Source organism: Mauremys reevesii, linkage group 23 (genome assembly GCF_016161935.1).
Source record: "Mauremys reevesii isolate NIE-2019 linkage group 23, ASM1616193v1, whole genome shotgun sequence".
Taxonomy (NCBI): Eukaryota; Metazoa; Chordata; order Testudines; family Geoemydidae; genus Mauremys; species Mauremys reevesii.
Genome location: NC_052645.1, coordinates 17,621,313 through 17,636,791, shown reverse-complemented (window position 1 = coordinate 17,636,791; position 15,479 = coordinate 17,621,313). Strand labels below are relative to the sequence as shown.

Here is a 15,479-nt window from a genome sequence, read left to right as displayed (position 1 = left end):
TGGATAAGGAGACCTGCATTAGCATCCTTGGATACTACTGCTGCTCTCTGCATCTTCAGCCTAAGCAAGCTCCACATTATCATTTGACTCAGCACTACCTGGTCCTTCAAAGATTCTTACCCAAAAAGTTTTTTGGAGATGAACTACTACTGTACACAACCCTAAACACACTCACTGCCACCAACAAAGCACAATCAGCAGAGAACAAAAAATCATTGTGGTTTTTTTTTTTAATGTTTTCAGTCCTCTACTCAGGCTCTCTTACCCAACTGTATCTAACTATAATATTGCTCATGGTGACCCCCTTACCCCAGACATATTTGATGTATTTGTCTTGTCCTCTTATTTCTCAACTGGGATAATCGTGTTTTATTGCCCTCAAACTCAAAACCTACCTGTATTTTAACCAAAATGCCCCAAATTGTCAGATAAGTGAAATGCAAATGATGCCTGGCCCAGTCAGTCATTTCCCCTTGCTCACCAACAGATGGCAACTCTCCATCCGGAGTTCTCAAGCACTCTGGGCAACTCTTCTCCTTGTTCACCAACAGGTGTCAATAGTGAGTGCCCTACTCTTTAGGGCTTCAGGCCATGGGTCTGACACATTCTCTCTCCCAGTCCCATCTCCGCCCCAACCCTCACAGCTTCTTGCAAACACCTCAATTTGTTCCCACCCATTCCAGTCTTCCTGGCACTAGCTGACAGTGGCTGCGTCATCATGCAGAGAGATCACTCCTTGCAAGGAAGGGGCGCTTCATCCGCTGCTGCTTAATTGCCCTTAAAAATAAGCTTCCTCCTCTCAGCTCGGGAAATCGATGCAATTTAATATGAACCTTCAAGGTCTTAAGTGCTGAGTCCAAGGAATCTGCAGTAGAAACCAGAGGGCAAACCAGTTGGAGAGGAGCTAAACAAAAGGAGAAGGGCCAGTTTCAAGGCGCCCAGGTGAGATCTGCAGCCCTGTGATTCCCAGCTCAGTAGCCCCTGCAGACTCCTCACCAAGACCTCCCATTTCCTGATCCTGCAGACGCTGCACAACTGCCTTGTCTGGTCAATTTCTATCTATCCGAGGTATTTAGCTGGTCCCCATTACCTAGGGTTGCCACCCATCCGGTTTTCACCCAGACAGTCCAGATTTCGGCTTGTGTGTCTGGGTGCCATTTGACAAACTCTGGTGTCCAGTTTTTTTGACCAGGGAAGAGGCAGAGCAGGGGCCGAGCCTTGGGAAGGAAGAGGTGGGGCATGGGGGGAAAGGAGGAGAAGGGGGCAGGGCCTCTGGGGTCCAGTTCCCAGCTATTAGAACGGTGGCCACCCTATTGACACCTCACGATTTTTAGTGTATTTATCCTCACCACACCCCTGTGAGGTAACCCAAGGCCTTTATCTTCATGGTACAGAGGGGGAACTGAGGCACAGAAACCCTACGTATGGAGGCACCTAACCCCCATTAAAACCAGTAGGAGTTGGGCACCTAACCCAGAGAGATTAAGGATTTCGCTGGAAGCCAGGAGCCTGAATACCTCTGAAGATCTGGACCCCACTGCTTTGCCCACGGTCACAGAGGCAACCTGTGAGAGAGGAACCCTGGGCTCCTGAGTGAGAAGCAGCCACCCGAGCCCTGAACCATCCTTCCTCTCCAGTGCCTCAGTTCCATCCTTCGGCACATGTGCTGTTAGTGCCAAGCATTCAGCTCCCCCAGGACAAAGGGAGGGGAGGTTGTCAGATGTTGTATCGAAGAGCTGGGCACAACAATGACAGTTACTGTAGAGAGGCTGGTAGACAAAGGGCCTTTGCAGCTCCCTGAAGCCATCAGACCCAGGGCGTGGCGATCGTCAGGACACAGCACCATGGGCTCTGCTCACTCCGGCTTTTAACTTAGGTTTATTCATTACTTGCGCTCAAGGCCAGGGAGAGGGCTGGCTGAGGAACGAAGGGAGCAGGGTGACTCCTGTTGAGCGCTAAGGCACAGCGGTCTTGGCTGCAGGCCCTGGAATGAACTTCGACCTAGATGATACTTTGCAGTGCTCCTCTCTCCTGCATTGTACCACTTTCCAGGGGTCCTTCCTCCGGCAAAACTCCCGCTGAGGAGGGCGCAGAGCAAGGGCCGGAGGATCTCACCGGCTTGGGCCAGTTCTGTGAAGGATGGAGGGACCTGCCCAGCTGCCAGACTGCTTCTGCACGAGACAGGTCCCCGAAAGCCTTTGCCAAACGGAGGCGCCTCAGAGATGCCGAGCGCCTACAGAGGCCAAGGTGGCGGCTGCTTTGCACCCTGCTCTCCTTGTCTCCACCAGTCAAAGCCTGAACATTTAATTCCAAGGCATCGGTGTGCAGCCGATTGGCCAAACCACGCATTGGTGATGAGGCCAACAGCAGGCCACCTCTCCCCATGCCATCCTCCTCTCCCGCTAATTGCTTCGTTAGCGGGATTTGTGAGGTAACTGCAGTTTAATTATCTGCAAAACAAACAGATTTGGAAAGTACCCTCCAGCTGGAGCAGCATGGGCCTAGAAATGATAAACCTGCAGCCGGCCGCCTGCCTCCCCCCACTGGAGTGAGTCTCATCACAGCCTTCGACATTGCCATTGCTCGGGCCTCTTTTACCGCCACGTCCCTTTCTCTCTCCCCTGCTTTCGCTTCCCATTTTCTCAGCCTTTTCTCTAGCTCCCTTTTTCCCCTTAACCACTCACGCACCCCTCCAGCCCTCACAGCTGCCATCCAGGAACAAGCAACGCCCTCGGAAAACAGGAGCCCGCTGGCGGATCCAAAGTCGGTAGGAAGACAGACGTGGCTAATGGCAGTGACCAGCAAAAGGATCCGTTCGGTACTGCTGTGAGCGGTATTGTCGTCAATGGGCGTGGGCTCTCCCTAGCCCACAAAGCTCTTCTCAAAAATCGAGGGGGGGGACATGGGGGGACCTTTTTCTTTACAATATATAAAGGCCTCAATGTTCTTGTTTTCAAAAAAGAGATTGAGGGGACAGAGGGTCCCATTTGGTTCTGTACCAGAGCCCAAGCAGTTAGTATCATGTGTAGTTTTCTCTAGTTTTTCGGGAAGACCTCAGGGAGGACCCTGGGATGCGCTTGAGGAACAGGAGGTGCCGTGGTTTTGGGTCTTTAGCAAAAACTTCCTTTCTCCGAAGAGTTTGTTGGGTGTTGGAATTAAATTAGACCTCCTCCAAAAGCGACACTTGTTTAAAAACAGCGGATAAAAATGTCTTCTGCTCTCAGCTGCCGGGCTCATCTCTAGTGATGTCATCACCTCACCAGTTCTCTGGTACTGATGGAATCTTCCAGGGTAGACAAGACTTGAACTTACGTAAAAAGCAAGCAGTAAAAAAGTGGGGGTGGGGGTGGGGGAGGGGAAATCCAATTTTTCTGGCCTACTGTATTCACCATGAAAAGAGAGACCCAAAAAAGGGCAGACTCCCCCCCCCCCCCCTCCGCCCCGGTTATGAGTCGCCTTTAAAACCTAGCACCTTTGTCTGGGAGTCCGGAGTCCTCAGCACACCCCTGACTCCAGCAGGAACTGCAGTTCATACCCAGAGTCTTTCCCATCCCCGGCCTCCTTTTGCGATCGCAACTCTCGGCTTGTAATTCGGGACACCGGCAGCATCCCTGCTCCCGCTCCGCTCTCCCAGCCCCCAGCAAGGGATGCCAGCGCTGTGCTTAGCTTCAAACAGCAAAGAGACTCCTTGCAAAAGCGTACAGTAATGCTTCCATCTGGTGGACACAAGCAGGCCGGCTCCTGGCTAACACAGAGAGGGAAGACACTGAATACCCCCCTGAACCCCTCACATCCCCCGCACTGCCTCATCCCGTTAATGCAGCCCTGTCCCCTGCTGCCTCCTCAGTGTGCCGAGGGCAGGGAAGATTTTCACAGCAGCTTTGCAAGGGTGATTTAACAAGGGTCCCTGAGGCAACCAAAGTGGCAGGGTACAGAGAGCCCACTGGTGCCACAGGAGCAGGGGGCCAGCCAGGGTCCCCACAGCAGGCCCTGGTTAATGTCCTCTTGGGCAAGGGGCAGTTCTTGTGGGGACAAGCAGGAGGGGTTATGGTCAGGCCCTTTCATTAACATCCTGCTGCTAGAGCTCGCTGTCTGTGTGTGTGCCTGCTGGTGAGGATGCGGGGGGTTTAGATACGTGTACTAAGGCAGAAGCAGATCTGTTGTGAAGGACGGCGGCAATGTTCTTCAATAAAGCTCCTTGTTCAGTGTTAGACGAAAGCAACTCTTTGTGGGCTGGGGAAATAGGTGGAGTACTAGCTACCCCCCTGCACAGGAATGCCATTTCAGATGCTAACCCCCTATGCGTGTAACCTCTTCCAGTAATGCCAACACCAAGCATCCAGAAATAATGAATCAGGCCTCAAAAACCATGTTTAAAATAAAAAGTTTGGGGTTCTTATTCTTTGCCTTTTGACTTCTGAGTTTTTGGGTGTGCCCAGATCGCAGTTTCAAGCTTCTCTCTGCCACCAGGAAGGCAAGCTACTTACTTTTTTATTTTGTAAATTAACGCCAAGATTCTCCTGTAGTCACCTGACTCCAGGAGCTGGGGCTTTAAGGGGGACAAATATTGCAAAAGTCACTGTCACATTAACAGAATTGGCAGTAGATCATAAGCTCTTTGGGGCAGCAACTGTCTTTTGTTTTGTTTGTACAGCACCTAGCACAATGGGAGACCTGGCCTATGAGTAAGGTTCCTAGGTGCTAGCACAATATACCCAATGCCCAGGCTGGCAAAATGGGCAATGCTACCCTGCCCCCCAGAACCACAGTCTCAAATTTGCCAGCCCCCCCATCCCCCCAAGACACCGATACAAACTAGTTCCTGCTTATTCCCATGTGGCAGGTGGGAGAAACTAAGGCAGAGAGGGACATTAAGTGACTCCCCCAAGGTCATACAGTGAGTCAGTGTCAGAGCTGGGATCCGTACCCAGAGTTCCTGGCTCCCAGGCCTGTGCTCAGACACACCACAATCTCATTCACACCCCCGCTTTGGCACCAACTGGATCCTGCATTTCTGTTCTCCGTGGCAGCTGGCTCCTCTTCCTGCCCTTTAAAACAAAACCCACCCAGCTCTCAGCTCCTGTCCCCTGCCTGCAGGGAGGCTGAGTGCTTTCATACCTTCATATATTGCAGGGTCAGAAGGGACCGTTGTGGTCATGTTTGTGACCCCCTGTATAGCCCAGGCCACAGAACTGCCCCAAAATAATCCCTAGAGCAGATCGTTTAGAAAAACATCCCATCTAGGTCTTAAAACGGTCAGCAATGGAGAATCCACCACCCCCCTGGGTAAATAGTTCCAATGGCAGATTACTCTCCCCGTTAAAAATTGATGCCTTTTTTAAGAGGCTCGTTTTATATTGCACGTGTCCAAGCCATTACACAAGAGAAACAAACAATCCACCCCGATGCCTCATTCTTTGCCTGGGGATTTACAGCTGGGACGTATCTCCCGAATACTGACCCTGGGCAGGGCATTTCGGACCAGCTAACAGTCCTGCCTGGAGCAAATAGAGGGTTATAAACAGCCAGAACTCTGACCTTGCAGGGCTCAGAATGTGCCAACTGTGCAGACAACCCCCACCTGCTTTCCAGCCCTGCATTTTTAAGAGAGGCAGCAACCCCCTAATGGTACATGTGAGAGGCAGAAATCCCTGGAGTGAGAGAAAGTGCAGCAGAGAGACACTTGAAGGAAATGACAAGAGGTTGCTGCTGACTAGAAAATGGGGTGTTTAAAATCATTTCAGAAACCTCGCAAAAGCCCCATTCACCACCCAGCCAGCCCGCCCCGAAGGCAGGGAAGGAGAGAGGCTGCACTGATTACTTTGCATCTTTAAAAAGCTCCATTAGGAGTCTCAGGACTAATGGGGAAGCATCTTAAAAATCACACGGTAAAGAGGAAAGTCAGGTCAGTCTCTCCGGGAGGGGGGTGCTGCTGGCTCATTGCTGGAGGGGGCAACAAGCAAGGGTTCTCCCTGCCAATCGGCCAAATCTGGGCCTTCTCCAGCTCCTCTTGGAGCCACTGGCAAGAGTGCCCCAGCCGTGCTCAGTTCCACCCCTGAGCAAGGACTGGCATGGGTTAGCATCCCAACTGCAAACCGTCCTAGGTAAGAGAGGGGCAGAGGGAGCAAGGCCTAGTGGTGAAAGCACAAGATGGTGAGCTCTTTGGTACAGGCACCATTTGCTACGCTGTGTCTGTACAGCACCTAGCACAACGGGAGCCCAATCTTGGCTGGCCCTTAGGCACTGCCCTAAGAAATGGGACTAATAACAGCCAGGCAGAGTTTGGAAACCTGTGTCCTAGCCCCAGCTCTGCCCCACACTCCCTGAGCAAGTCACTTCCCCCATCTGTTGGGAGGCCTCCGGCCCCACTCCGCACAGCCCTCCAGAGCTGGGGGGGTCGCACAGAGAGCAGGATTGGGACCGTCATTTGTTAAAAGGGGTCTCGCCCTTGAAGTTCTCCGCCAAGGGTTATAGGAAGTGCAGAGGGGTTGGGGCAGGGGGGCGCTGATGAGCTTCTAGGCAGACCACTACATCTTTTAGAGCTCTGCTGTACCCTGGGATATGGGGCAGGCCTGAGAAAACCTCCCTGCTCTCAGTGGCGGGCATGAGTGCGGAGCCTGAAGGGATGGAGGTCACACACTGCCCCCTTCACAACTACCCTGGAAACACCCTACTAATCAAGCAGAGACCACAGCACTGAGCCACCGCAGGATGCCAGGGTCCCGCACCTCCCCCCAGCCTGCCTGGGAACGAGGACCTGGCACAGCAGGCGTGACAGAGACACCCAGAGTTCAGAGAATAGGTCTCCCTCCCCCTGCTCCTTCTCCTCAACCTCCCACTCCATCCTCAAAGCAGCTCTCCTGGAGGATTGATTTGCATTGCAAGAGGGTGGCTGGTTTCACACCTGTTTCACTCCCCGACCTTGGCTGGGGAGGATCCTTCTCCTCACCAGCCCCTTCAACAAAGTGCAGAGTCTTTACCTTTTACGAGTGCAATCAGTAATGTGTCTCTGGCTTCCCGAGAGCTCCCTTAACAGCTTAAGAGGGCTGTAATCATGGCTTCACTCAAGGAACCTTTCTCCTGCTCCAGAGAAGCCCATCAATTATGGCCTTATCGCTTAATTTACCCTCCTTGGCAAAGGTGCTTGAAAAGGAGGGTCCGCATCAGAGAAGCTGCAATCCCACCTGGGTAAATCCTCCCTACAGGAGCTCGGGGTCAGCCCCCGGTATCACAGCCAGCTACCAGCGCTTGCTGATATATGGGGCTGTGTTCGCTTACCCCAACCAAAAAAAAAAAAATCTTGCCTTTGGAGGCAAAAACCTGCAGCCTCTTGGTGGCTTCGTTACGAAAAGAAGGTGAGTTTGGGTAAAACCAAAACAAAATGCAACAGCTACAGAACGTCCACACTCAGCTCTGGGGGTTTCCTGTACAGCCCCACACTGAACCCTAACAGCGATCCTCGGGCTCAGCTGCTGCTGGGAACTCCGCTGCTGAGACTCTACCTGCTTTTTGCACTACTGTCGAGCCTAGAAAGTCCAGCCAGGATCAGGGCCCCACAGTGCCAGGCGCTGCACAGACACAGGATGAGAGACGGGCCCTGCCTCAAGTTGCTGACAATCCGATTAGAAGCCACAGACAAAGGCTATTTCTTCACTGCAAGAATAGAATAGGTGTGTTAGCTAATTTAATGGCAAATCTTGCTGGAAAAGCCCAGTGGAGGAAGGCACTGTTCTTTTTACCCTGATAGAGCCAGTCCAAGGAAGCCACAGGTGTGTGGAGGGGTGTAATATAGGCCTCAACTGGCCACATCTGGGTAGAAACTCCCTGTGCCTTGTCTCCACCGGGCATATTCCTAGAGATAGCTACTTTGGTGTACAAAACCACCTAGTTTTGCAGTGAAGACAAAGCCAAAGGGTGGGTGGGGAAACTGAGGCACAAAGGGGGCAGTGACTTGCCCAAGACAGATGGGGCTAGAATTGTGCCTCACTTACACCATCTTTACGGCAGCACAGCTCTACTGACTTCAATGGACCCGTCACATGAGAATCAGGCCCTGCAGTGCTTTGATTCCCAGGAATCAGTCACCGTACCTTCCCCTTCCCATCCTGGAAACCCAGTTTAAGGGGCTTATCTGCTGAGAATTTGGCCTGAGCTTCATTTCACATCCAACTAGTTCAGAACCTGCCTCCCCATTGAGTTTCCTGACCACATTGTCCAATCTCTAATTGATTTGCTCAGGTGTGGCGGCAGCTGCTGCAGCTCAGGCTGTTTTAATCAATTACCCACCCAATAAAATCTTGTCAGTTTCATTACTGCTTCCCCTGTGATACAGAGGAGCTCTCTGAAAGACTGCGGCCCCGGCTTGCTGTAAATCAGGCTAAGGGGGCTCCCCCTTTAAGAGGGACTTTATAGGGCTATAACCAGGCCTGACAGGAGCAACTGCACTGTGTTTTTGTCCTTTTAACCAGGCTGCTCGCCCTGATGTTTCCATGGGATCTGTATCCGTTTCACAAGTACAGGAATTCTTTGTAAAGTATTTCACGATGAGGTTAAGCCAGAGGGGCTTGTTGTGGGCTATTCTGCATTAGCAATGCCCCTTTGGAGAACTAGGTTCAGATCTTAGCTTAGGTCACCTGTGCAATGAGTTCAAAGGGCTCAGCCTAGTCCCTAGGGGACAATGCAAAATCTCACCTCACAACGGCATAGCGGCAAGCCCGGGTTTGACTCAGGTCTCGTGTTCTCAGTCCCCAGGCAGGCGAGGAGAGCGGTCAGAGCACGTAGACAAGGCCAAGCTGCTCAAGAGGAACTGCACAGAGCGCTAATAATGAAAGGAAGCCGAAAGCCGCTGCCGGATCCTGACCTGAATTACACTGATGTCAACCCGGAGTCACTTCACTGAGTGGTGGAATGATGCCAGACTTACACCATCGTAACGCAGACGGGAAGCTGGCCACGGTGCCCCTGCTGTGAAAATTACCCGTGTCTGCCACTCGTCCCTCCTCCTCCAGCTTCTGTCCAGCCAGTCACACCAATAGTGGGTCGAAGTCACGCTGCTAGAGAACTGCGCTGTGGAACGTTTCGCTCTTCTACGCGGTGGCACGTCTCATGCTCAAAGCTGGGCAGAGCTGGGGGAATGGAGGGGCGGCTCGATTTGGGGGAGATCCAAAGCAAGGGCAGGTCCAGCCCCCAGCTCTCCTGCCCATAAAGCTCACACCTCAGTCTCTGCAATGAAAGGCCCCTCAACCTCCTCTTACCTGCACAACCCTGCATGGGATGGGGGGGAGCATCTCCCCCTTCCAACTCCCACGCCAATGGCCTGGCTACATATTCCCCGTCCCACGCACTGCGGGGAGCAGCTTATGCCAAACCGTGTAGTTCTGCCTATCTCAAGGGGGTCATTATCCGCCCATCCTTGGTACCTCCGCGGAAGTACAGAGGGAATGTCGTGTGTCTGGTCCCACCCCGTCCCTGTGCATTATGGGAACAGCCACACGGAGGAGGGCCGATCTTGCCCCCTTTTCTTCGCTGCAAGGCTCTCTTGGTTTTATCTGCGGTACTGCTTGCTGGCCGCTCCCCTCTGTAGCTGGCAGCATCCAGGAAGTCTCATTCCGAGCCTCAGGAAGGGGGCAGAGGACAGCACCTGCTCCGTGAGTTTCTCAGAAGGGGCTTTTGCAAAGGCAAATCATAAACGCAGGCCTCTCAGTGCAGCGGGATAGCAGGGCTCCCCAGGGCGTTAGCCATCTAAATACCTTTGAGATTCCGGGTCCTTTCATTGGCTCAGGTCCCTTCCTAGCCCGTCGGCTGCAGCAAGTGGTTGATCTTTTCACTATAGTCTGGGGACCCGCATGGGAGGGACAGAAGATGATTTTGGAGCCAGGGCTCTGAGCTGAGACCGGGAATAAATTCCCAGCTCTCTGTGTGGCTGCTCCGCTCCAGCTGCGACTCTTACAGCCGGATCACCACAAGAACTTAGCGGCTCCCCAACACGCCGGGCTGATATGGGAATGTGGCCCCTCGTTTCCCGGTTCCCGCAGGTCCCAATCAGTAAAATGAGGTTAAGAAGAGCTCCTTGGTCTGTTGTGTCTATTTAATCTGTAGGCGCTTTGGGGCAGGAACTGTCTTACTGAGCATCTACCGAAGCTCTCCCTTGAGGCTTCTACCGTACAATCACAACAGTGTTACGCTCCCTGTAGCCCTGTCCGAGTGCCACTGCTTTGGGCTGCTCCCTCTCCTATTATAGCACGGCCGCGGCTCCTTTCGAATTGGATCCCATTCAGAACATTAACCTTTTTTGTTATTAACTAAACAGGGCGGCCGGCCGGCTGCAGCCAGCGACTGAATTACCCCGCGACACCTGCCAGCAAGAGTCTAAACCGGTCAAAAGAAAGGATGGTGGTTGTGCAATTTTTAAAAGAAATGATTTGGTGCTGGACATCTTGATCTGATTAAGCAGTGATTGAACAGAGCAGCCAGCTCGGTATCTTTCCAAGTAGGTGTTGATACCACACTCATCACCCTGGTATTTGAGCATTCACTGAGCCAGTTATTTTCTGCCTATTCATCTTAGAGCCGCTGGCCCCTCTTAGGTATTTCTCATGGTCCCCGTTACTCTGGTATCTGAGCACCTCACAATCTTGTGTGCATTTATCTTCACAACACCCCTGTGAGGCAGGCAGAGCTATTATTCCCATTGCACAGATGGGGACCTGAGGCACAGAAATTAAAAGACTTGCCCAAGGTCCCACAGAAAGCCTGTGGCGGAGCTGAGACTGGAACACGGGTCAGCCAGTTCCCCGGCTAGCACCCAAACTGGTGGTTAAACCCCAAGACGAGGGAGGAGTCATCATGAGATGTGGTTTCTAGTCCCAACTCAGCCACTGAGCTTAGACACGTCATCTCACCTCTCTCTGCCTGTTTCCCCATTCATAAAATAGGGATGATGACACTGACCAGTTGTCAGGCTGACTTCATTCATGTTTCTAAAGCACTTTGACGGGGTGAAAAGTATTGTCACAGCGTCCCTGCCCATTAGCCTGCCTGTCTCCCATACACCCGCCCCTTGCAGGCTGAACGACTGGACGCGTTACTCTGTTCTGTATGCTGTTTTCCTTCCATTCTCTTTGACTTATTGGTTATGTTTCCCATCCCCTCCCGAAAGCCGCAGTCCAGAATCAGGAGTCACAGCTGTTGCAGCCTTCACTCGACTCTGTAATTATATATCCCAATCTGTTGCTATGCAATACAAATGATTTCCAGCCATCTGTCCAGGCCCAGTTCCCCGTGGTAACTGGGAAGGAAGGAGACCTCCTGTGTGCGCCAGGACCGAAGCATGAAATCCATCCCTGCCCAGCTTCCCTCCGTAGATCCTCGCTGTGAATCCACTCCTGCCTCCGGTACAGTGACACTGATGCTGAGAGAGGCTCAGTGAACACAGCTGAGACAATGGATCCTTAGGCAAGTTAGTCCAGGGAGCTTCCCGGCATTGAGTCAGGCGTTCCCGAGGGATCTCCTGGTTAAGTCAATTACCAGGAGCTGAGACGGAATGAATCTGTGACTGTCTGAATAGCAAGGCAGACGTCGTAATGGTCCCTGGAGCAGGGATGGAACCAGAGATCTTTGGCACCAAAAGCAAAGGCCTTGACCACTTGAATTAACAGTCAGCCTTGTTAGCTACATCGGTATTAAGGCTGATAATCTTTTTGTAGGGCAGCCACTAGAGAGTGAGATAGTCACACGAAAGACCTTGCTCCCAAGGACCTCAAAGCAATTTGCAAATATTAACGGAGCCTCCCAGCAGCCCCTGTGCACTGGGGAACTATACCAGCTTCCCTTTCTACGGAGGGTGAATCTAAGGCATGGAGAGGGGAAACGACACACCCAACACACTGCAAAGCCAGGAGTAAAAACCAGCTCTCTTAACCCCCAGGCACGTGCTCTAATCCAGGGGTTCTCAACCTTTTTCTTTCTGAGCCCCCCTCGCCTCCCAACATGCTTCAAAAACTCCACGGCCCAGCTGTACCACACCTGTGTTTCTGTATATAAAAGCCAGGCCAACGTTAGGGGGTAGCAAGCTTGGGAATTGCCTGGGGCTCCACCCCACAGGGGGCCCTACAAAGCTACATTGCTCAGGCTTCAGCTTCAGCCCCGGGGGGTGGGGCACGGGGTCCCAGGCTGCAGTCCTGCGCCGCGGGGCTTTGGCTTTCTGCCCTGGGCCCTAGCGAGTCTAACGCTGGCCATGCTTGGCAGACCCCCGGAGCCCTGCTTGAGAACCACTGCTCTAAATCACCTTCCTTTCAGGTACGCCATTCGCTCCAGTAGGGGGTGCTGCTTATCACCGAGGATGGTGCTCTGTCCCCCTCTAGTGGTGGCAGGGCCAAGTACAGAGATTGACGAGTCTGCTACAGCCTAGCCTAGCCTAGTTCTCACTCAGGCTCCTCCTTTGAGATCAGACATCCCAGGTTGCATCTGTAGTCGACAACCCACCTGTGGGTGCCGCATTACACCGAGAGGTCATGGCTCTGTATCCGTGGGCTGCTGGTGCTTTGCACCTGAGCTGATCACCCCTATAAACGAGAGATGAATTATATTTGGGAAAGAGAGCGACAAGGTGGGAGAGAGAAGATCTTTTACTGGACCAACTTGTGTTGGTGGAAGGGACGACGGTTTGGAGCTTTGCTGTGCTCTTCTTCAGGGCTGGAGAAAGAAGCTACTGCTAGAGTGTCCAAGCTAAATAGAAGGTCGGACCTGAGTCGTTCACATACGTTGTAGAAGTCCATATTCCCTGCTCCCTGCAAAGATTTCCAGGCAACCTAAATAGGCTGAGCAAGCCACCAGAGAAGAGCGAGTCAGGGCTTTGAAATGGGAGAGTGAGGGAGGAGGCCAAGATTACACCAAGATTATGGGGCTGGAAGACAGGGAGCAGAGCGGAGCTGTCAGTGCAAATAGGGACGGGTTCTTATTCATTGCATAGGAAACCTGTAATTTAAAAGGGGAAAGTCATGGTATTATTGCAGCTTAACAACCTGGCAGACAGGCTGCTGTATGTGCACCAGGATACCCTCATGCAATTCTGAGTTGGCAGCGGCTGGTTGGTGGGCAGAAGCCCCACCCAGCAGCTCTGCACAGCAGTGGTAAAAGAGCGCCATCTCCAGGTGAAACTGCTGATGGAAGGATGCAGAATGCAATTACCCAAGCTGGGGTTTAACAAGAACACTGGGCCTAACATCACTTACTGTATGAAAAGCACCAGGAACCCTTTAATGGCCATGAGTAGCTAAGATCTCGGTTATGTGTGTAATCCAAGCCCCGCAGCACAGCGCCCCCTACTACCACGCTGGGGCATTGGGGTCAGCACTGACCCAGAGCAGAGAGCACCTCTTACTGAGTCACCCAGCACGGACTCCACTGGATCTGTAATGAGATGGTAGGGTCAGTGATTGGGACGGGGGATGCCACTGAAAGAATGGGGGATGAAGTGTGAGTGGAGTGGCAGATCGTGCTGGAGAGATGGGGAGTGTGCACCTCTTTAGAGGGGGAGGGCACTGGCGGGGTGCCAGTTATATAGAGAATCTGGTTATGGGGCAAAGGGATTGGAGATAAATTGGCGGCGTGGCTGCTGGAACATTGCTGAGAGCATCAGGGATGGCTGCTGAGATGCAGGGAGCGGTTCATGCTTTGGCAAAATGGCAGAGCTGCCCACTGATACCAGAGGGGTCTGGGAAGCAGGATAGGGCTCGAGCACTCATCCATCCTATTGAAGTTGGCCGTGGCTCAGCCCCACACAACTGCCCCCCTTTCTTTTATTAGTTTAAACACACAGATGCATGAAAAATAAATGTTGCTAGAGAAAGACAGCGATAGAGGGCTGGAAAGCAATTAGCATCCAAAGAGACATAATTAGTGCTCAGAATGCAAGCGGCAGAGAAGAAATAAAGTAGCATTCGGATGCAATCAGGGTCGTGCCTGAATTACAAACTGTTAGCTGAATTGCTAATTAAACGCAGTGTGTGAATCACGTCTTATTAAGGGCCCCGTGCAGGCTGGGAGAGCAGCAGCCATGGCAGGATGAAGGGTGTGAGGGATGGGGGAGATACGTAATGGCTGGGGATTGCCAGGGGTGATATTTACAATGATCTCGCCAGCCGCCTGGCCCCACAATGCTTGGTGCTTCGCCCAGCCAAATGATATAGTAACTTCAGCCAGGCCACCGTCTGTGCCGCTGCCGGAGCGCCTTCTGGATGCAATGGGTGCCAGCGCTCTAAGGGAACGGGCGCATGTGCACCTGCTGGACCACATCTGTGTGCTCCCTCCCAGCTCTGCTCCAGCTCCTGTATCTGGCAGCTCTTGCTAGACCTCCTCTCTGCCTGTCTTGGCCAGATCTGAAAACCCCTGATTGGGGCACAAAGAGGAGGGAGCAGGGCTTCCAAATCGACACGTGGTTTAATGTTGTGATTCAGATCTCTCGCTCTATCTCCATCTGTGAAGTTCTGGGGTGCAATCCAGACCAGCGAAGGCTTGTGTCACCACCCGCCCTGCCACAATGGGTCCCTCCCCATGCTTTGCTATTAGCTCCCAAGCTGGGCCACTCGCAAACACCCTGCCAGCATGCAGGTCACCCCCTGAGTGTCTGTGGATAGCTGCAGACCTGGTCCAGCAGCCACACCCACAGCAGCCGGTCAGCGACACCCACCAGCCTCGGGACCACTTGCAGGGTGACCCCAATACACTCCCAGTCCTGGATGTTCCCAAAAACATGTTCTGCGCCGTCCGGCCCTCTCCAGGCCAGTTCAGATATTAAAGGTCCGTTGTCCTGTAAAGGGTCAGCAGTCAGCAGTTTGCTACTTTAACTGGAGTTATCAAGCAGTTCAGTTTAAACACAGCACTGGATTCATTTAGATTAAAAATAAAACCAGCTCATTTAACTACAAAGGGAGAGATCTGAAGCGAGTGCAGGGTTAAGGCATTAAAGTCAGAAATGGTTACGAGAGAAAGAAAGAGAAAAATGCTTCCTAGTAGCTAAGTCTTAACAAGCTAGACCTGGTTCAAGGTAAAATCCTCACCACCTGTTCCCAGCAACAGGGCTGACCCAATTCTCAGGTCAGGATCTCCCCGCAGTGTAAGTCCAGATTCCAGGGGTGCTATGGGGATAGAGCACCCATGGAAAAAAGAATAGGGGGTGCTCAGCAACTACTGGCAGCCCCGCGGATCAGTTCCTTCCCCTCCCAACCATCAGCAGGCCCTGCCAATCAGCTCCTCCTCCTCCCCTCCAGCACCTCCCGCCCGCCGCAATCAGCTGTTCAGCGGCATGCAGGAAGTCGCTGGGGAAGAGGAGCAGGGGCAGAAAGAAATCGGAGAGAGGGCAGAACGGGGCAGGAAGGGATCAGGGAGGGGTGGAGGTGGGGCAGGGGGTTGAGCTCCTTCGAACTGGGGGGGGGGGAGAGCAGCCCCCCCAGTCAAAGGAGGGCTTTCTTTGTCTGTCT

The 15,479-nt window shown here is 52.8% G+C and overlaps 1 long non-coding RNA gene across 1 annotated transcript in view; it reads right to left on the bottom strand.

Annotated features, from left to right (window-relative positions):
* Positions 1-15,479, bottom strand: part of LOC120389059 — a 131,099-nt gene that overhangs the window by 91,510 nt on the left and 24,110 nt on the right. The window lies entirely within an intron of this gene.